Source organism: Dipodomys merriami, unplaced genomic scaffold, assembly GCF_024711535.1.
Source record: "Dipodomys merriami isolate MVZ:Mamm:240054 unplaced genomic scaffold, mDipMer1.0.p SCAF_160, whole genome shotgun sequence".
NCBI lineage: Eukaryota > Metazoa > Chordata > Mammalia > Rodentia > Heteromyidae > Dipodomys > Dipodomys merriami.
In genome coordinates, this window is record NW_027202938.1 from 2,741,241 (window position 1) to 2,764,891 (window position 23,651).

Below are 23,651 nucleotides of genomic sequence, written 5' to 3' on the forward strand. Positions count from 1 at the left end.
CCTTTCAGTACATGGCATCACAACAGGAGAAGTACATGTGAAAGAAAAGAACAGTCACAGGAAGCCAGAAAGATTTTAAGGTTGGGTTAATTCTTTGTATAACTCACTCTTATGAGAATTAACTAGGGTCTCAGGAGAGATCTGACATTGATGTTTCCAAATTAGCTAATTACCTCCAACTGGGTTCATCTCCTATTTAAAGCCTTGGACCCATAACTTGACTATTGTGTGAGTAGTGCTATTAAAAACATGAGTGTATAGGCAGAATTATTATATGCTGTTGTAGATTCTTTCAGATATGTTCACAAGAGTGTTATGGCAGGTAGTTCTACTTTTCGTTTTCTGAGGAACCACCATACTAATTTCCATAGAGGGTATAGTAATTTACATTCCCACAAATGAGCGTCCTATTAATCTTTTCACCATCTTTCAAAATCACCACACTAAATATCTAGCAGTTGGCATATGAAACTTAGTGGGACCAATTCCAACTCTCTCAAACCCTAGCAACATATGCTTGGCAATTAGAGAAAAATCTATAAGTTATAGTGACTAATTGGTAAATGCATTGTATTTTATGTAATTTGGATAATTTTGCAAAAATTTGTGGTCATCCTGTGTGGCATTACCTTACCTAATGCTAACTGATTTCTTCAAAATATGGGTATTTGTTTCCTGCTCTTATCTTGCAGTTCCCTAAAGTATCACTGTAGAATACAGTAATATTTGGCTAGCCTTTAATGCAGAATTAAAGCTCCTGTTTACTAAGTTGATATAGACCAAAATTTCTCTGAGTAAATGTTAGAACTGAGTTCTTGAAACAGTGAATCACCAGGGGAGGTAGGAGTATTTTTTTAGGCTTTGTTGTATGTTGGTTCTACTCTATTCCTTGAAAAATTCTAGTATAGACTCTAAAGAATAAGATGTAATATTCAGATAAGAAAAATTGTCTATATACTTCCAGTGGAAAAGAAAAAAAGTCCACTAATATGGTATCGCTTTTATGTTTTTCTCAACCAACATTGGATTTACCAATGTCTCAACTGTGGGCATTCCTAACCTCCCAAACTATGAGACTTAAATTCTGTTATTTAAGGGTTCTAGTCCAAAATGTTCTGTTACCACAGCATGAACTGCTAGTACGAAGTGCATCATTGAAATAAGAACTTCTTAAAAATGTAGATTTGCATTTAGGACTGAACAGTAGGTAAAGGATTGGAGAATGCTCAGGTAAACAATAGATAAAACAGACAATGCAAAAAAGGAGCTGTAAAGGTAATTATAGTAAGGGCTCATAAAGAAGAGAGGAGATTTTTAGATACAATTTCATCTTCTTGGTCAGACACAGTGACTTAGAACTACAGTCCTAGAGAGGCAGAGATCAGAAGATTGTGGCTAAGGATTAGTTCAAGAAAGAAAGAGAGAGAAAAAAGGAAGGAAGGAAGGAAGGAAGGAAGGAAGGAAGGAAGGAAGGAAGGAAGGAAAGAAAGAAGGAAGAAAGGAAGGAAGGAAGGAAGAGAGGGAGGGAGGGAGGGAGGAGAGGAGGGAGAGAGGGAGGGAGAGAGGAGGGAGGGAAAGGAAGTAAGAAGGGAAGGAAGAAGGGAAGGAGGGAAGGAAGAGAAAGAAAGAAAGATAGGGAGAAAGGAAGGAAGAAAGAAAGACATACAGAGACAGACAGACAGAAAGAAAGATTGAGAGAAAGAAAGAAAAGGAAAGAAAGAAAGAAAGAAAGAAAGAAAGAGAAAGAAAGAAAGAAAGAAAGAAAGAAAGAAAGAAAGAAAGAAAGAAAGAAAGAAAGAAAGAAAGAAAGAAAATAAAGAAGAGACAGACTAGCCCAAGAAAGAAAAAGCTAACCCAAGAAAAAAGCTAAGATTTTTGGGCTGTTGATGTGAAATAAATACAAAATTTCTATACATGCTTAAGAAAAGCTTATCAACAAATCTGATATTTGCTTAGCTCTTTCTTCTTTTTAATAGGTACATATTGAGGTATATACATTTATGTATACTCTGTCATCTAGCTACTTATCTCTTCTATTAAATGAACAGTGTAGAACTATATATTTCTATTCATATTTGTATTTTAATATTGGTTCTAATATTTCATAATTTTCTTCAGTAGTATTTTATTTTCCTATTTCCAGAATTTCTCTGAATTTCTTACATTGTAGACAAGATATTTAATTGCAAATATTTTTATCCCCAAAGGAGTCTATCTTAATTTGTTGTGTGTTTTTTAAATAAAGCATAAAATATTGAAAGCAAGAAATAACTTTTTTATCTTGATACTTCTCATCTTATAAAGATGTATAAAAAATGTTCAAAAAATATATGTTGACTTAGAAGAAATGAAATTTCAAGCCAGAATCATAATGTGAAATAAAATGGTAGGCATCAGGGGACCATCTGACAGTGTCCTTGAATGCTTTGCCTCTATTCCTTACCACAGTCATGCTCTCTTTGTGGACTATGGATTTCTTGGTGGGTGTCTGATAAAAATATTTGAAAAATGCATGTAACTATATCAAATTTCATGGAAGAAGCAATGTGAAAATTACAGCTCTGTTTACTTAAGAGCCTGGAGATGTCTCCACAATGTCTCCCAGATTTGAATTAGCTTGCTCTCTGCTTTTTTTTTTTTTTTCTTTTTGGTCTTCTTTGACTTCCCATTTAAGATGATGCTCAGACAGGAGAAATCCCTGCAAAAAGAATATGAGATTTAAAATCATTACAAAGGGGAAAAACAAATCGTTTAAATAGGGATACAGGTGGTCCCATTGCAATAATGAGATGTACAAGTCGTTATGTCGAAAACGATTTTTACAACTTTGGTGGGGGGGTGGAAAGGACTGGGAGGAGCGGGGGGAGGATGGGAAGGGATGGGAAGGGGAAACAAAAGAGGAAGCAACAATGCTTGATAAGAAATGTATTCATTATCTTGCCCATGTAATTGTAGCCCCTCTGTACAGTATTTTCACAATAAAAAAATAATAATAAAAAATAAAATCATTACAAAAGTCCTTCAAAATGTCAGTAATGAATTAACTTTTAGAGTTTTAAACTCAGGGCCTCACACTACTTAGGAAGGTGCTATATCTCTGAGCCATGTGTCCATCCCTTCCTCTAAATGTTAATACGTGGTTTCAATTAATAAACAAAGGTTACTGGGATTTTTAGAATTATTATTGTATAAGTCAAATATCATGAAATTGGTTTTGTTTTTCAGGTTAGGAAGAGCAGAAAATACTGTCTATCATGTAGTGACTACCTCTTGAAACATGAGTAGTCCCTGAGTGTACATTCTTCTCAGAAGCAGACTTTGTTCTATGGCTGTTTCTGCAGCTGCTGGGCCAGTCTCCTTCATGTTAAGATGAATAAAGCTAGGTTTGAGGCAGCCGGAAGAACAGTGGTCCAAATGAAGTCTTGTATTGACCACTTTTCTGACCCCTTGTTTCCTTACTCATGAGCTTCTAATCTATCTCCCTGCCATTGTTCTTCCTTCACTGCTATAATGTCTGTCATCAGACAGGCCACCCTAGTACTGCCCTCAAGTCTGCCACAGACTTGTCTTCACAGCTCACCTTAGAAACTTTTACCAAAGGACTTAAGGAAAGCCTGCTAGTAATCTTGGTTGTGAGCAGAAGCATTGCTACTAGAGTGTCTTGAAGTGCAAAATAAATAAATAAACATTATGATGTTAGGAATTTTATTTTATTTTTTCACTAATTAGGAACAAGCTCATTTAGAAAGATAATTGTCTTTCTGTCTTGGGATTCTATTATAATGGATGACTGCCTAAGTACTAATACAGGAGAACTAGACCCCCCAGGGGTTAGGGGTTTTGAAAATGGATATGAGCCGACTCTGAGTCAGCAGTAACACATTATTTTCTTTAAGAAATATGGTATTAAAACCCAAAGATTTATTACAATATGAAATTATGAAAGTCTTTTCTAATTAAAGAATGAATGTTTGTATTTTTATTACAGCATATGTGTAGATTCAACTTGTTTCCCTATTGGAAAGCTGAGAAGTAGACGAAGTTTAAAAAGAATGAAAATAGTGGAGAGAAATAGTAAGCATGAAAAACAGTATCTAAAATGTATCTGGGTTCAGAGGAAGGAGGCAATACCAATTCAGAATTTATCCCATTCTTAAGAACATGCTAATTTAAGAAACTGTTGAAAGATCTTGTGTTAGCTTGGAGTTGTCATGACAAAATGCCAGAGATAGCCAACAGCTGACAAAAAAAGAGATACGAATTGTAGACTTCTACCTCAATATTGTCTCTCCCCTCATTTACTTCTGTATAAAAGATTTCCATGGTAAGACAGAAACCACGGTATGCTAATACATGGTGGAGTGTTTGGGCAAAGTTAATTGTGCAAAGAAGAAAAATAAAGTTGCCTAATCTCTTTTAATTATCTAAACTTTTATGCCTTTAGGAGAGTTTAACTTATTTTCAAAATTAAAAAAAAAAGAGGAGAGTAGAAATTTGGCCAATCATCACTATGTTCCTGCTATATACGAAACTGTGATAACTCATTTTCAGTTAATTGCTAATTTACCTCTAAATAATTTAGTAGTTTTGATTTTGCTTCTACACCTAGAGGCAATGATCTGCACTAGGAACCAAGAGAGTGTAGAAATTTGATTTTAATAACAGTCATTTGCTGTTAGAAGTTAAGTTAGGAAAATATTATCACTCTGAATGGTGGGGAGGAGGAAAAATATTCAAGAAATACTTAAAACTTCAGAGTATAGAATTTGTTGAACATCACTTGACTCTTTGTTTGCATATTCTAATCCCCAAACTTCCTACTACCTAATGAAAATCATAGTTTGAAAAATTAAACAAAACATAGCTGTTATTACATATTTAGAAAAATTGCAAGCATGCAATTTCAATGAAAATAGATGCTGTAATTAATTCTTTCTAATAAGCTTAGCACAAACCTCTGGAAGATAAGAGGAGATGACTTGTCAGAGAAGACAAGTGTGCTTGATAGAAGCAAGTCTTCACTGCAGGACCTGATTCGGGGTCTTGTCATCCCCAGTTAAAGTTCACAATTGGAATAGTCAGAAGGCATTAATGTAAGATAGCCTTGAGCCAGGACATTGAAGATTAGAATCAGACTCCACAGCATTCATTGAAACATTTTATTTTCCCAAATCAAAAACCTACTCCAAAATCGTACTCAAATATCACGGAAGAACCTGTGATAACAGCTGGCTAGGGTCTCTGGGTCTCATGAAATTATATTTGACTTTTTTCTGAGTGAGAAAGCAGTTATAATCGACTGGCATTTAGGTCAAGTGAATCTGTTAGCATTTGATTTCTTTCTTTCTTTTTTTAAAAAGTCATTTGTCTTGACTCTTGCAGTCATTTTAGAGGCCTTAATGAAGACTCCCCTTTCTGTTGCTTGGACTTAGTGTGTGGACAATGCCTGCAGTAAAACATAATTAAATGTAAGAGCCAAGTTCTCTTTATACCAAGAAATGAAAATGTGCCCCAGCCTTGCTCCTGATATATTGAAATTTCAGTTGAATGAAAGGTTAGGATTTACATGGACAAATTGCGCAACATAATCACATATTTTGGCTTCCAGTTCCTGTCACCAGAGGGAAATAATTGAGCATCTTATTTCTTGTCTTCCTTTTTACTAACCTTAAGTGTATGTGGGAAAGGTTTTTGAGGACAATTAAGATGGGTTATAGAAACTGAGGTTGAGATTATTCTGTCGTTTTATGTTTCTAAATGGTGGTGCTAGTATTACTTCAACAGAAAAAAACTTAGGATTCTAAAACAATATTGAGTATATTTGTACTACATGAATCAGCCACAGAAATAACCCTGTTAAAATAGCTAATTGAAGAGGTAATTAGAAAAAGGCTTCCTGCAGTAAACATGGAGTCAGAACACAATTTTCCCTTAACTTTATAATATAGATGTTAGGATATTCACAAATTAGCTAATAATAGAAATTTCTTGATTTATATTGTGTAATTCTATATATTTCTCAACAGTACTTTCAGCAAAGCACCATTATTACTTTATTAAATACTACTTTTGTCTACTTGAGTTTAACAAACAAATCTAATGGTATGAAAGAATTTAATTTCAGAGCTGAATGGTAATTTGTTAGGCACTGTTAATTCACATAATTCAAAGTTAATTATGTTTGCAATATTAGGAGTGTGGTAATTTTGTTCTGTTGAGATATATAGCTTTTATGAAGTTTTATATTCTGATTAAGCAAACCTGACTGACAAGAATATATCACAAATTGTAATATTCACAGGAAATGTTTTGTGTACATGTATATGTCTAATTACATTTTATTTTGAATTCTAATTCAGTCATACTTGGTAGACTCTATATCATCTCCACAAAGACTTGTTCCAGTCTTCAGGATGTGTTTTGTGCTTTTTGTGCTTTGGTTTTTTGTTTTTACTATTGGAGCTGAAATTTGTAATCAACATATCATTCTTTCCCATTTTAGTGAGTGTGTGCACAAAAAAGTTTAGGGGCATAAGTCAAGGAGTTGCAACAAATAAATCAATAAAATTCCTTTCCTCATATATAAATTTGTGATTCTATAATATTGTCTCTAGTAGCTATATGGTGTTTTTGTTGTTAGGTTTTGTGCTTGTAGCTGTGTCTGAATTCCTTGTGCTCCTATTTAGCATTTTCACTCAAAGCTGGCACTCTTCCTGTTCCTCTCTTAAGCTTTAAATGACAATGGAACCTACTACTTTTAATGTACTGTAAACAGACATATGAGGAACAATTGTAACTTTCAGAAAATACAGGAACAGAATGTCATGAAGTTAGAAAGAGTTTAGAAATTAGTTCACATGTTAAGTGATCAATGTTACCTTGGGAGGTGGTAGTAGGAAAATAGAGAGAGAGGAAACAAATAAAGAATACATCCAATAGAGTGCATTTATCCTGGGCCCTAACTTTTGTATTGATGATCTTTAGCCTTAAGATCCTGGCTTATAAATGGCACTGAAAATTTTCAAGTCTATCTGTTCATTCTGAGCACATGAATAAGCAGAACTGACAATTTCTTTTTATTGTGAAAATACCGTACAGAGGGGTTACAAATACATGGGCAAGGTAATGAGTGCATTTCTTATCAAGCATTGTAGCCTCCTCCTTTGTTTCCCTTTCCCATCCCTTCCCATCTCCCCCCCCTCACCACCCCCTCTCACCACCACCCCCTCCCCATGCCAAAGTGTATAGTTCATTTTCCACATAACATCTTGTACATCTCATTGTTGCAATAGGTCCACCTGTATCCCTATTTAAACAATTTGTTCTTTCCCTTCCCCTCCACAAATTATACCAACATAAAATTTTTGAAGAAGCTCCATAGCCTTCATTGATTTCTTTCTACTTACTAACTCTCCAGATACTTCCCTGTCTCATTTCACAGAGGCCAGATCACACTATCTCATATAATAACTATAGAAACTTTTCTTGATATGATGCCTTGTTATCTATTTTGGTATATTATTTAAAGATTGCCTGTTTTCCATTTGATCATCTGGTTCATTATGTTTTGAAGTTTAATTTACATGCTCTTCACATTTGTTAAATAGTTTTGAAGCTTAGAGAAGGTTGAGTAAGTAAATCTTTCAAAAGAAAATTACATACTTACAGCTCATTTGGGATTTCTAAGTTCTCTATTGTCACTGAGTATGGATATCATCAATCTTTTGTAATGTATTATTAGATTTTCATTTATGTGTGCCTTGTTCATTATAATTTCTTTTTTTCTGCTAGTTTTGAGAGTTTGCTTACTATTCATTTTATGTTACACTTTATAAGCACATATTGATTGTATAGAATAATGAGATTCATTGTTTTTTCACATCTGTGTATAATGTACCTTGGTCATATTTACCCTTTACTACCCTTTTAAAATTCTTCTTCTCCTATCCTTTGGTTTGTTCTTATATCTTGAGATGAAATTACAGATTTTTTTTATTTGAGATCTTCTGCTTTTGGTGGTGTAGTCATAGATTACTTACTACACTCTTCTGTTATTGGTATTTTTGATGTATCACATAAATTTCCATATGTGTCTCCATTTTTCATTTGTTTCAAAAGAAGCTTTTAAAATTACCTTCCTGAGCCTTTGGTTGTTCAAGAGTAAGCTGTTTAATTTCCTTGTATTGGTATAGTTTTAAAAGTTTTTCTTTCTATTGATCTCTAGGTTTATTGCATTGTAGTTGGGAAAAAAAGTATCTGATGTAATTCTAGTTTATAAAGTTTCTTTGTGACTTGTCTTGTTATCTTGCATGTCATCTACCTTGGAGAATGTTGTATGTGTTCATCAGATGAACATGTATTTAGTAGCTGTTGGTGACAATATTCGGAGCATGGACATATGTTGAATCCATTAGGTCTAGAGTCCATTTAATTCTGCAGGTTCTTCTTTGATTTTCTCTTTGGTTTATCTTCCAATTGCTGAAGATAGAGTCTAAAATTCTCAAACTGTTATTGTATTGAGGGCTACTTCTCCCTTTAGACCTGTTGATATATGCTTTATGTATTATGGTGCTCCCACATTGAATCTATATGTATTTAGAATTGTTATTTACTCTAGATATATTAACACCTTTACTATGACATAAGTTTTCTTGTCTCTTTTTAAACTTTTTGGTTTAAATTTCACTTGATCTGCTATACCTATGGGTATAATATCAGTAAGAACTTTTAAAGTATATTATAGTGTGTGTGTATATATGTGGATGTGTATATAGCATATACTCTATACTATATATAGTATATATGTAGCATTATAGCATATAATCACACTTTACCTCCAACCTTAAAATAAATTTAATAACATTCAGTCTATGTGATATTTGAGATGTTAAAGTTAACACAACACTAAAAAATGGTTGCTGGAATTAAATTTCATATACATTATTTGCTTGTCTTATTTTGATCTTGTATTGGGTCTTTATTCATCAAGTCTAATCTGATCAGCCAGCTGGGAATAATTATGTTCCACCTCACCATTGGCACTGCAGATGGCTGGTGTTGCCCCTAGTCATCCATAATGAAAACAAAAAGGATGGCAAGGAGCCACATGAGTTCCATTACAAAATCAACGTCTTCCTTGCTTTGTCCTCAGGGGAAGAGATATTCAGCTCAAAGACCAGCACATAGTATTGCTAAAATTACCTATTTGGAACATTTATCCTACAAATAGAGACTTTGTATATTGAGTCTCTCTGACTTTAGATACATCTTTTTTACTCAAAAGAGGAGAATAACTTGAAAAAATACTTTTAATCCCACTTTCCTTGATTGTAAAATGATAAATTTTGACATGCATGTATTCCTACATCTATCTGTCATCTTTATATCTCCTTTTATGAATAGTTGGCTATTTCTTTGAAATTGTTTCATACCATGTAGTAGACTCTTTTTCTATAAATATGTATTACTACTGTTACTTCTACTTATTATTATTATTATTACTATTTGTCGGTAGAGGGGCTTGAACTCAGGGTCTGGGTGCAATTCTTGAGCCTCTTTCTGCTCAAAACTAGTGTTCTACTACTTGAGCCACAGCACCACTTTCAGTTTTTGAGTGGTTAATTGGAGATAAGGGTTTCATAGGGACTTTTCTATCTGGGCTGGTTTCGAACCGCAGTCCTTCAGATCTCATCCTCATGAGTTGCTAGGATTATAGGCATGAGCCACTGGCGCCCAACTTTGCTTCTAATTATTATAATTATTAAATTGCCTAAGTTTAGCGCATGGCATCCCACCAGAAGCCTGCTAAGTACATATAAGCAGAGACAATAACCAGAGATTATAATTAAGGCCACAAGTATTTAGAAATCAGGGAACAAAAACCTCACATAAGGGCTTTTTCTTCCCAGGCAGCATTAGTTAACACTGGAGTTATGAAACATAAAGATTGCTTGCTCACTTTGGTACTACAAATCTAACACTTCCAGAGATGTTATTCAGCCATGGGCCAAATTAGGCATCACTGGAATCAAATGGTGATTGTTGAGAGGAGGCTCATTGGATGTATGAAAGCCATGCTCTTAAAATAACTAACAGGACAGCTTCCTTAGAAAAAATCCTTCTACCTTAACCTTCCTTATTCTTTAAGTCTGTGGTAGAGTTTTTGTGGAGTTTCTCCGTGCAGTACAATTATGGAATCTCATACTGAAAGCATTTGATGCTGTAATAACAGCAACAGCAATCTCAACAGTTAGATAATGGCCTGAAATTTGAGACTGGGAAATGTTTTTTTCTAGCAATGGGTGATAATGGATAATAAAGAGTGTCTCCAGATTACATAAAAATGCTAGGGATCAATATTCTGAAATGCTCCTTAACATTGATGCTGCTTTTGTTGACAGAATATACATCACTATTTGTATCAACAGCAGCATGAACAGCAGATTGTAATATAAAGAACTGATTAAAGAAATTGAGGGGACTCAAATCACTCCCAAATTCTTACTTTAGCCTGAACTATAAGCATGCAAATAAACAAGAAGATACATTTAGTAAAATCTTGAAAATGGGTAATTCTATCATCAGTGATGAATTCGAAATAATGAAGCTGCAGTAGAATATTTTGCTAAACTTTCATGTTTCAGCCTTTTGTTTTGCAAATATATAATCTAAATTATACACACATATATGTAATCTAACTTTTATAAACCTGTGATTGGTTGATACTTTCTCTCAATGTTTAAGAGCTTATACTGTAGTGAAATCATTTCAAAGGGTTAGATTCCAGTCCCACAAAATTCTTCAAGAAAATGACTGTGTATCAGTAACTTGAAGTGTCCTTGGGAGAAGTAAAGTGCCTCCACTTGAGAATATCTCTTAGGGGCACAGTCCTGTCATGTACCAGTCAGTTAGCTCTGTGTAGCTTTAGTCGGAAATTCTGATTGGAATCTCGAGCTATGTAGAAGCTATAAACTGTTTGGGCATTGTGCCTGCTTATGAGTTATCTTCTCTCTGTGTGCGGAGCTGAGAAGAGGAGTTAACAAACATCCAAGTGCATTACAGATCTACAGACAGGTTGGTGGAGTCCTCGTCAAGCTCATATGTAGAGATGAGTGTACTGACTTTGCTTTTGTGCCTTGAAGAAGCAATATTATAAAGACAGTTGTGGATATTTCCTTGTCATAGAATTTTAAAAGCAAATCATTTTGTTGATGAAATAGAAAATATTACTTGCTAAATTTAGACATGAAGTTTCAAAAGAACCTGTATTCATGAAGCTACATTAGACACATTAGAAAGCAAAACATTTAAGAAATGATCCATTTCCGAGATGGCCATGATGCCTCTTACCTGTAATCTCAACAATCCGGGGTGGGAAAGTATAAGGATCACTGTTCTGTTCCAGCTAAGGCCAAAGTTAGCATGTGACCCTATCTGAAAATGAAACAAAACCAACAGAAAAGAAGAAAAGGACTAGGGCCTTGGGTCAAAGTGATAGAGTGCTTTCTAGAAAATAAGAGGTCCTGAGTTCAAATCCTAGCACAATAAAAAAGAAGATAGCCAAATTCCTAACATCCACATTTTAATCTAAGACAGAGGCAAAGGCAAATCTGAATACATTATTCCATGTCTCTGAGTTTGCAGTTCAAACAATAAAAATAATACTAATATCTGTTTAATTAGACATTGAGGGACTAAATGAATTAATGCATTTATTCGACCCAGAACATTGATACAGAGGGTTCAAAAGCATAAGCAGTTACTATTGTGATGTGAGATCATTACCTGAAGATAAACTTACATGTGATGTATAAAACCTCTTAGTATGAAAAAAATATAGAGTTCTAGATGGAGATAAGAATCATTCTTAGAGGCCAAAGTGGGGACAGTCTTCATGGAAAGTGCTTGCAGAGGTTTGTCAAGGATGGATAGAAATGTGTCCAAGTAGACAAAAGCAGGATGGATTTTCCATACAGCCCAAAGCTAGACTATAGATTTATAAGCTGTCTGTGCCCATTCCACATAGTTGTTCCATTCATGTTTCTCAGCCTTTATGCATTTGCACGATGTTTGAGTACCTGCTAGAAATGAAGATTGTGATTTGGTTTGTTCAGAGTTGGGACTGAGATTTTTCTTTTGCATCTCTGCTGGGGCCTCAGGTGCCAAGGACAACACTTCAGTATAAGACAGTAGACTCTCTGCAGTCTCTATCTGGTCTTTGTAGAACTGTTGGCCTGTTTTCGAAGGAATGTATATCTTGAAAGTTCAAACATGGACAGAAAAAGTGCACAACTCTCAGTACTCACTCGGATCTTCCCCTGACTGACTTAAGGATCCTAGTGAATTAGCTGTTCATGGAAGAGATTTAGGTGCATTGAAAGCTTCACATTGGAGACATGATTTTGTAGGTTTGTGACTTTAGTTTTAATGGTCTTTAATAGAAGAAGCTCTTTATCTTTCATCTTCTACCAGATTCACACATATTGATTTTATGGACTGCTGTTTCCAGAGTCATTTAAGCACAAGCCTCCTCTTGTGGATATGGTCAGCTGCCCACTGCTTTTTCATGCTTTGTTAGTTAGCAATCTAGAAGTCATGTTGCTGAAGCTGCTTTTGATAGATTGAGTGAAATTTATAAATGCTAACCCCAGGAATTTAGTAACTAGTTTTCAGAATCTCCTTTATGTGACTGGAACCTACTTCTTGGCCAAGTCAGTATGTGTTAGCAACAAGCACAAGTTGATGGCAGCTGGGAGATAACAAGCCTAGGAGAAAGGCAAAGAGCTAAACTTAGAGCTGCTAGATCTTGGAGGCTGGCTAGGGCTTTTCTTGCCACACAGAATTGCAAAGGGCTACGGTCATCAGCCTGGGAGCTAGGCTAGAACAAACTGGGATTCATTCAGGTTTCAGAAGTGAGGAATAAGTCCTAAAAAATGATTAGCTACAACCGAGAGAAGGGTTGGAATGAAGAGTTTCTTTGCTTCCTCTTCTACTTGGGTATTTGTACACATGCATATGATATACTTTGATCAAACTCTTCTATTGCTCTTATTTATCCCTTTTCCCTATTATTAAATAATTTTAATGGGTCCAGTGTTCTCTTTTTGTACACGCATATGAAGTACTTCAGTAGCTCTCTTTTGCTAAGATGCAAAATATCAATTTGGAAATGGAAGGATTGTGCTTGTGATGTCAGTAGTGGTTTTCTCCTTTGAGGAATGCATTCATAATTCAAAGACCTCATAGTATACCAGAATCCTTGGCAGCCTCTTAATTGAGAACTTAATTGATGATGGGAGGAGTTCTAGGTTTCATTTTTGAAGAGTATAAATCATGCAGTCAAACCCACACAGCTGATGGTCACTGGTATTCTTGGCCTGACCCAGGCTGATGTGTGCATGGTCTGATAAGCAACATCAGTCAGTGCCAAGATTGGCAGGTGATTGTAGCACTCATGTTTAAGAGCCAGCCACTTCAGGGAGAATATATTATCTTGTTTCTGGAGAGTTCTGGCAAGAACTGGATGGCTTGACAATCAAGCCAAATAACCTGAGGTTTGGTGGAATGTTATTTCAATGGAGAAAACTCAAGCAAAGTTTGGGAAACAGGATAAATATCTGGTCATGTGTACTTTATAGCAGGATGGTAGTTAAGAAAAAAGGTTGACAGTGCATATGTACTGGATGCTGAATGAGAAAGCAAATCTAGACCCTAGGCCTGAGGGGCTAGAGCTCCTATCCTAAGACAGGCTTGGTTAGGAATGAGGTGAAGCTGAAGCAGGGTTACTTAAAACCATAAGTCCATGGGTAGGGGTAGGGGTCAGGATAGGGGTAGGATGGTTGCTGAGAAGTAATACTTATTTCTTAGCTATTCAGACAGATAGGATAGGAGTAGGATGCCAGACACAAATTCTTTGTTTGAGTTTCATCTTGGTAGTAATGAGGTCAAGATTGAGTCCTGATTCTGGAATTACATGTTCACTTGGGAAAAGACAAAAGGTAGAGCACACTCACCTAGATCAGCTGGTAGAATCAGAATAATGACAATCCCATGGAATGTCTACATCCGTGCTAGATGGGTTAACATTGAGTCTCTGTAAGGCTGAGGATGACTTGATCATGTTATAGAGAGAATGTTATAGAAATAGTTAGTAGGCAAATGATAGGTAATGCATCTTTGATCAGTGCCTGGCTCTGTTTGAAACTCTTAGCTCAAGGGCAGACAAATGGACAAGTTCATGGAGACATGCAAACTGCCCATGTCTAGATAAGTAAACATCATTACCCTAACTTGTAAGCATTATAAGATAAGCACACACACACACACACACACACACACACACACACACACACACACACACACACAAGATACTGGTTTAGTGACTAGTTAACTACAGAAGAAATCTTGTGTACATAATATTGTCCAGGAAGGCCTGCCTGGGCGGTGACCTAAAAAGCAAAAGCTGGCTCCTCTCTTCAGTTTTCACTGTTATTCTGTGGTAGGATACTAGGCAGCAGACAGCTGTTTTGTCTGAGGACCAAGATCCAATCAGAGGATCAGCAGAAGAACAAAACTCCACTCCTAAAAAGACCCTGCAGTGCTAAAAGGTCAATAAAATGGAAACCCCAAATGGAAACCAGGGTATTATTGTAGCCCTTTAGATCAAAGCTGAATTAGGTCAGAAACGGGAAATTTACCTCCGGTTGAAGCCCAAACTCTCAAGTTAATAGAGAGAAAAATAAGGAGAGAAAGGAAGAGCATCAGATGAGCATTCAATTGGCTCCTATGAGAGTGGGGGGACAAAAGATCCATGCCAAAGCATCCTCAGTCACCTTCCTTCTGAGGAAGATGCAGTTGAAAAGCCTACGACACTTACTATAAAGTATGACGTTCTGAAAAGGTGCTGATACTAGTCAAACAGATACAAATGCAGTAAGTTTCAAACCCATAGGAGTAAGTCAAATCATCTCAAATTAGTTTTATTTTAAAGTGAAAAAGGCCTCATAGACCTCACAGAGCACCATGTCTGAAGAAATGACAAACTCGGAATGACTAAAGCAATGACAGATATTTTGAGACTAAAGTTTGATTTAGAAATGTGATCAGATAGAGGAGGTTCTGCAGAACAATGGAAGAACTTGAAACTACTCCCTCTGATCTCTGGAAATAGAAATGCAAATCTGAAACTGTCGCTGAATGATTTAAAGAAGTTTAACAAACCTAAAATACTCATGTTTCAGATCAGGCAATTTTGAGGTGAATTAAAGGATGAAATCACTTGAGAAAGTCTAAAAGACCAGAGAAGAGGAACATAAACACAGAAACAAAAGGCAAAAGAAATGACAATGAGGAATTAGCAAAGACTCTAGCTCATATTTGACACAGTTCCCAAGACTCTTCTAAGCTATAAGTAAGAAGGTAAACTAAAGCTAGTTAGGCTTTACCCAATTCTTCTTTATCTAGTCTATATAGTGGATCAATTTTTCAATGTTTTCTCCAGTTTTCTTCTGCTTATAATTTTTATATTCTGGCTCTCATGATTGTTTTCATTATTTTCTTCTCTGAGGTATTTTCATGACAAAAGGTATTGCTGAGGCTGCCAGATGACTGGATCTTAGGAGTAGAATCGATGTTCTACACTGTTAAGTAAAATTTGAAGTCTATTCAGTCTCATACTTTAAGCTAAATGATACCACTGCAGTTAAAACCATTAATAAATTATAGATCTTCAAACACAAGCAGTCTCAGTTTTATTAATCTTCAGTCTTTGTATATCACCCTTTATATTTACTTTATAACATACTCTAGCCATTCTGAACAGAGTGTGAGATATAGACTATCATCTATCCTATCCTGTCTGTCTATCTATCTATCTATCTATCTATCTATCTATCTATCTATCTATCTATCTATCTATCTATCTACATACCTACCATTTATCCTCAATATAACAAAGGTAGAATACATGGTTATGGTCTGCTGGGTCTTGGGGAAATGATATGCCAACCTCATAGGTCAAATTTCTTGATACCATATTAGCTATGATAACGTCCTGATACCATATTAGCTATGATAACTTCTTGCAGTTTTGTCTTGAGTTTCCAGTGAGAGCTTTAATTTCTCCCTGAGAAAGCTGCCATGTTTTCCAGAAATTTAATCAGTTCACTGAGGTTCTGACTATTATCCTATTGCATGCCTCTTGAGAGATCTAAGACCAAACAAGTCTGAAATGCATATCATTTGATGTTCTGTAAGAAATGGACTCTACCCCAAATCCCATTGCTACATACTGCTTGAAAATCTTCCCCTAGTGGCGCTGTAGCTCAAGTGGTAGAGCGCTCGCCTTGAGCTGAAGAGCTGAGGGACAGCACCCAGGCCCGGAGTTCAAGCCCCATGACCGACAAAAAAAAAAAAAAAAAAAAAAAAGAAAATCTTCCCTAACCCCAATTCACATTAATAATCCAAGGAAATCTTTCGTATGCTTTGACATCTCAGCCATCAGGAAGGCAAGTTAATTACAATCATTTTGGAGGTCCGTAGTTGTTCACATTCTCTAGGTGATCCTAATGCCATTCTAAGGCTAAGGATTATTGCCTTTATCAACTACTCTGTCTGTCTAATTAACTTGGATCCTGAAATAAGGAGCAAGTTTAGTTAAGTTTTCCCCATTTTTAGACACCCAGACTCTATCATTATCATGGAATCTGTCTGTCCTTAGTTCCATTGCCAAGTCAGAATAAGCATGATGCAAGGGCATCATGTGAAAAGGGAAAATATATATCATTTGTCTGAGCAGTCTCTGGGAGGAAATATAGAGAAAGTAAGTGTGAATAAGACCTTTGCACCTCTACAAAGTGTCAAAATGCACACCCAGCAGATCCCTGTGAGATGTAGATGAGAGTAACTAGCACCTTTGCTTCCCAGCTGTGCTTTTCTGTTGCTTCTAAAAATATGCAACCAAGATAGGAGGTAGAAAAATGTCTACTTTAGGATCAGAGACAATTCACCTGTTGATTTCCTGTTGTTTTGCCACCCCACTTGCTGCCAGTAAAGGTGGGTCAAAGCAATTGAAGTTCTGATAAGGTACAATTTCAGAATATGTTAGCAATGATACTTTCGTAGTAAGTAAAATGATGGGGTTTCTAAGATTACTTAGTGAAATATTTGTAAGAAATTTAATTTATAGAACAAAGAATTAACTGAGCAGAGTGCTGATGGCTCACGCCTGTAATCCTAGCTACTCAGAAGGCTGAGATCTGAAGATTACAGTTTGAAACCACCCTGGGCAGCAAAGTCTGTGAGACTCTTATCTTCAATAAACTACAGTGTGATTATTACCTTCACAGAGAAATTAAACTAATTCTTTACAACTTAGAAAGTCTAACAAGAAATATCCAAGAAATGTTCTGAAGGGGCATAGAAGATCCTATTTCAAATAACACTCTTCATTTTCTCCAAGAGTAAAAGGTAGGCATGAAGTACTCATTGCAACTAGACTGATCTTACGGAATGGCAGAATGAATGATTGATGGTTAAAACTGAGTGATGTAAGCTTGAAAGAAAGAAAACATCATCCAGTTGCATTTTATTAGCACAGTTGATGTGTTCCTGGTAAAATCATCTTTGATAAAGCACTGGCAAACTACCGGTGAAGCTAACAACAACAACAAAAAACTAAAAACCTCCTTTTAACGGAATTGAACTAAAGATGTCCCTCAACAGATGCATAGATCAAGAAAATGTGGTATATATACACAATGAAATTTTACTCATCCATTACTCATCCATTTGTAAAGAAATGAAAAGACCTACAAAAATTATAAGTGAAGTAAGTCAAGCTGAGGAGGATAAAGGATGTATATTTTCCCCTCATGTGTGGAAGCCAGATTTAGCTTACTAACTTATAAGTAAATACATTGGGTGATATGCAAGTACATACAAACATGTTAACTGAAATATGGTGGATTCAAGGGAAAACTCAAAATGGCGTAATTCCTTAGAAAGGCAAAGTTGAGCGAAGTAAAACACCAGAAAGCAGGTACTTGAAAGGGATAGGGTGGTATCAAGGGGTGGACAAATGAAGAGAAGATGGGAAGAATGCAGTCAAAAATCCAATGTATATCCTATAAAATTAAGAAAAGTGGCCAAGCACTGGTGGCTCACACTTGTAAACCTTGCTGCTCAGGAGGCTGAGATCTGAGGATCACAGTTCAAAGCTAGCCCGGGTAGGAAAGTCCCTGAGACTCTTATGTCCAATTAGCCACCAGAAAACTGGAAGTGGCACTGTGGCTCAAGTGGTAGAATGCTCTCCTTGAGCTGAAATGCTCACGGACAGTGTCCAGGTCCAGAGTTCTAGCTCTACAATGGACACACACACACACACACACACACACACACACACACACACACACACACACACACACACACAAGTAAGGGAAGGAGTGGGTTGGCTAGGATGGGTAAGAATGCTGAAAGATGTATTAATGAACTATAAAACAGAAAAACAAAAGGTATATACCTCATAAAATTAGTAACTCTTACAAATAGTATATGGCTAGCAGAATATGAGGCAGAAGATCAACACTGGAGACAAAGAATGATAGACTATTACTACCCCAAGGATGGAAGAATTTCCCTTAATCATAACAACTTCTGATCTGTCAGTCACCATCCGGACCTCCAAGGTGATCAGCCACCACTTTAACTCAACAATTGCTAATAAAATGGATGCATTTGATAAAAGTTTTAAAATAGGGGTCAAAGATATAAGAAAAGATGCTCTTCTAAAAAATATTTTTTTATTTTCTTTAGGTAGTTGTACAAAGGAGATGCCATTCAACAGAGCAGTTGATGAATACAATGCCTGGCTGATGTCCGCCCTTTGAACATTCTTACCCATCCATCCCACCTCACCTCTTCCCTCACTTTTCTTAATTTTTAGGTCATGTGTTGAATTTTTTTGCCATATAAAGCACTTATGTACACAATGCATCCCGATTTGTGTCATCCCTTCAATATCCTCACCTCCCTTTGACCCACTCCTCTCCTTATTTTTTTCAGTTCTGTGGCATATATAATGCATCCATGCCTACTCATTTCCCCTGTCAATTTTTCTACTTCTCTTCCCTTGTTACCCTCTCTTGCAATAATTCACTTCCTGGCTCTTATTTTGTTGGGCTTTGACCTAGTCTTTCCAAAGAATTATACTATGAGGATTATTTACCAAAGCCAGGATGTGGAATCAGCTCAGATGCCCCTAAATGGATGAACAGATCAAGAAATTGTGGAATTTCACTCATCCATACAAAAGAACAATATCGTACTATCTTTAAGGAAATGGGGAGACTTGGAAACATTATGTGAAGTGAAGTCAGCTGGACCCAGTGAAACACAGGTTGCATGGTTTCCCTCATTGTGGGAGCTAGAATGTTCCGATGAATCTATAAGTTAACACACTGACACCCAAACAGCTATAAATTACTTAACAGAGGGAAAGTGCAAATAGTATAATTCTTTAAGAAAAGATGTTTTAACACAGACAGATCAGCAGTATCATTAAATGTCTTAAGTTTGTTCTATCTTTTGGGCTTGCATTTCTACTTTAGGAAATAATTCAGAAACACACAAATTTATGTGAAATTAAATCATAACAGCATTACTTAGGAATAAAATATTAGAATATTGGATTAAATCTGAATATCTAATAAAGTGAAAATAATTAGATAATTATACAAGTTTATGATTACACTTCGGAAGTCTATGTAATCTCATTACAGTAGTCTCATTTTCTGCTAATTGAAGAAATCAGTGGACTTTCTATCAATTTTAAAAAATTGGAAAAATATATCAACATATTAGTAATCTTTTTCAGGAACTGGAATAATAGGGAATATCATTACTGTTTGTATTGTGAACAATTAGTTTTGTGTTACTTTTTATTGGGAAAAAGATGAAGATATAAATTTCAAGAAGCTCACTCTGTTCTTGAGATTATAGATCATCATATATGATGATCATGGTGTCTGATATTTTTCAGTCAAGTGTTTCCTAAGAGGCAGCTAAGGTAATAAGGCAAATGATTTGTACCTTGTTAGAGCACATAAGAGTGTATTTAATATGTGTTAAGTTGAAGGGTCTGAATGAAGTGCTGGCAAGTTACACAGGAGACAAAAGTATGATCTTGTGTAGGCAGCATGGGTCAAGGACGATGCTGACAGAGCTGCAGACTTTCCATTAAAAATGTAAGGAGTTTGATGCAGGGCAAATAGTACAAGTAGAAATGGACAGTGAGAGTACAAGGAAGAGAAGAGAAGAGAAGGTGGATGTCAGTGGAGTAGAGGAGGCATGTGGGGAAATAGAAAACATGATGATTTTGAGCAGGATAAGAGAACTGATAGGGCCATACACACTGAATGTGAGGGTGAATAAGAAAGCTAGTTGTAGCAGTTGCACAAGAGTTACAAGGTGATGAATGAACTGGAATAGTTTAAAAAAATGAGGCCTACTTGATTTACTGGAAACTACAAAGAATCATTACTGACTGATCATTGGGAACAAATACAATGTAAGAAAAAAGACCACCATAAAGTAAAAGAGTATGCCTTTCAGATTCAATTTTAGGAGGAGAGATGAAGAAGTGAACCAATAAACAAGGCAAACAGAAGGCAGTGTGCTATTGGCTAATGAAAGCAAACATTCAAAATATCACAGTGATTCAGCTCATTGGGCTGAGGCATACGAGGTGCAGTATTGCAGCCTCAGTATGGACATTGTAAAGGATACAACCCTGTGTCCTCTCGGACTCAGGACAGTCCACATTTCAATATTGTCTTGTGAAAAGCCCCTCTGAATAATTATTTACAGATAATTTAAAAAATAGCAAATTGAAATGTTGCTAGATGAAGCAGCTGATGTTTCAGTTATTCTAGTTACTGACCAATGACAAAAATCCTTAACTTTAAAAATAAGATGCACTCTGCCAACAAAAAAAAATAAACTTGTAGATTGAGAGGGTACTTGGCTTGTCTTTCTCTTTTGGACCCCTAGAGTAGGAACATTATTCTGTCTTCTCAATGAAACTATCACTTGTGTGCTATTTTCTCATTGGATTTGGAATCAATTATCGTGTCCAGGACACAATCTGAGGTTAATTCTAGCTAACCAGGAGGCTGAGATTTGAGGATTGTGGTTTGAAGCTATCCTGAGCAGAAGAGTTCAGTTCTTATCTCCTATTAAAAGCACAAAAGTGGAGACATGGCTCAGCACAAATGGACGGGTTGTAGAACCTGAGGGAAAGGCCATACAAGAGTGTGAAGACCTGAATTCAAGCCACAATGCCAGTATCCTCACCTGTTAAAACAAGGCCCTGAATATTTTGCCAACACAGAAAAACTTGACTGCTTAAGATGCTTTTCTTTTTTCTTTCTTTCTTCTTTTTTTTTCTGTCGGTTGTGGGTCCTGAACTCTGGGTCTGGGCACTGTACCTTAGCTCTTCAGGTCAAAGCTAGTGTTCTACCACTTGAGCCACAGTGCCACTTCTGGCTTTTTCTGCTTATATGGTACTGAGGAATCGAACCCAGGGCCTCATGCATGCAAGGCAAGCGCTCTACCACTGAACCACCTTCTCAGCCCTAATTAAGATGTTTGATAGGAATTTTCCTTCAGAAAGGAGTAGCTACAAAGTTTTTCTTAAGAGATACAAAGTATTCCTAATAGCAAGTAAACAGGTAGAATTGTAAAAGAAAGACAAAACACTGGAAGAATAACAGGGAAATATTACTGGCATTGTTGAAAAGAGCCAGGTTGCAAAGATCAGAATGCATATGGCTTTTTTTTAAATTGTGAGACTATCATACAGAGGAGTTACAATTACATGGGCAAGATAACGAGTACATTTCTTATCAAGCATTGTTGCCTCCTCTTTGTTTCCCCTTCCCATCCCTTCCCATACTCCTCCCTCCCCCCACCCGATCCTCCCCCCATCCCCCACCAAAGTTGTAAAGTTCGTTTTTCAACATAACGACTTGTACATCTCATTGTTGCAATGGGTCCATCTGTATCCCTATTTAAACAATTTGGTTTTTCCCTTCCCCTCCACAAATTATACCAACATCAAATACAGTGAAAGCAGGGGTTATACCGTGGGGGAGGGGCATACAAAGCAATATCGAAATCATCTTATAAATAGGCTAGAAACAATTGCATGAAAGGAAAAAAAAAAACAAAAAAAAACATTTGAATACTTATCTTGGGGTTCATTCCCCATATGGCTTGTTTTGATACATGTGTTTCAGACAAAACAGGACTTGTTAATGAATCATTTAATTTTAACTGAACAGGTATGACCCTCGGTGCCTTGAGGTGACAGAGAAGGTGCATGTGGCGTCAGAGGGTTTGGAGCCGTTTTGGGCACACTGAATCCTTTGTGGCTACCACAAGACAGTTTCAGGGGTTCAAGGAAATTGAAATCTTGATCAATGCCACCATCTGCCCAGGCTTAGTTTTGTGGAGCTGTTAACTTATTACCTCAGGACATACATTGATTTCTAGATTAAAGGTTTAAAATGTGAATGTAAATACTATGATCTGGCTACCAAGCATTGCAAGGTAAAGTGAGAGTCCTTCAACTTCTAATCTAACAATACTATCTATTTAGATCCTTTCCATGTGGGATATTCATGTCAAGTGTAGTACGCATTTCTAGGGAATCTCATAAAGCTGTCTTATAAAGCTAAGAGATCTGCATTATAAAGCAGGATAGAAGCCACTGAGTAGCGTTGAAAAGTAGATCCCTCTTAGGATCAACTGAGATGAGGGTAATAAGGTCTAGGATAATGATTATAGACAAAAAGAGAACAAAAAATAAATTTATGAGTAAAACCCATACAAAGTACATCATAAAAACATTCATCAAATCCAGGTAGTACAATGAAGTAGAAAGATAGCAGCCCCTACTTCATTACACTCTTAACAGAATCTAACTATTTCATTTCTTTTAGTGTGTCTTCTTGTAGGAAAAGCCACATAAACTTTCTTGATGTCCTGCAAAAGCAAGTTAGTCTGCCATGATCACAAATAACAGTAATTAGTGACAATAATGATAGCCGCTGGCATCAGGATTAGCTGATGTGGTACCTACAAAGGGAGTGTGCCTAACGAAATATTGTTATTGAACTCCTGGGAATAACTTGCTAATGAGTATGTGGGTTTAACTACAAGTTTATTACCCAGTACATTTTTAGGGAGAACATTTCTACTAATAGTTAGCACTCATCCAAAGTGATCTGTAGAACATCACTAAAGAATTGTGACACATGTGCAGACTAAAGCATTTATAAACCTTGAACATATGTGACCTTATTAGCAAAGGCAGTAAGATGTTGCTTGGAGTGACAGGCACTAATCACAGTCCTCGTAGAACTGGAAAGAGCTTTTGAAGGAAATCTATGCCAATCTCCTCATTTTACAAATGAGCAAAATAAACCTAGACAGGTTGTCACTTGCCCAAGGGTCATATCATTAACTAGGAGAAGAACCAACACTAAAATCTCCAAGTTTCTCCAGAGAAACTTGGATTGGCAGTTCTTCTCACATTGGTCAGCCTTCTTGGAGAGCCCTTCTTTAACCTGCCCTCAATTCAAGATATTAATGAT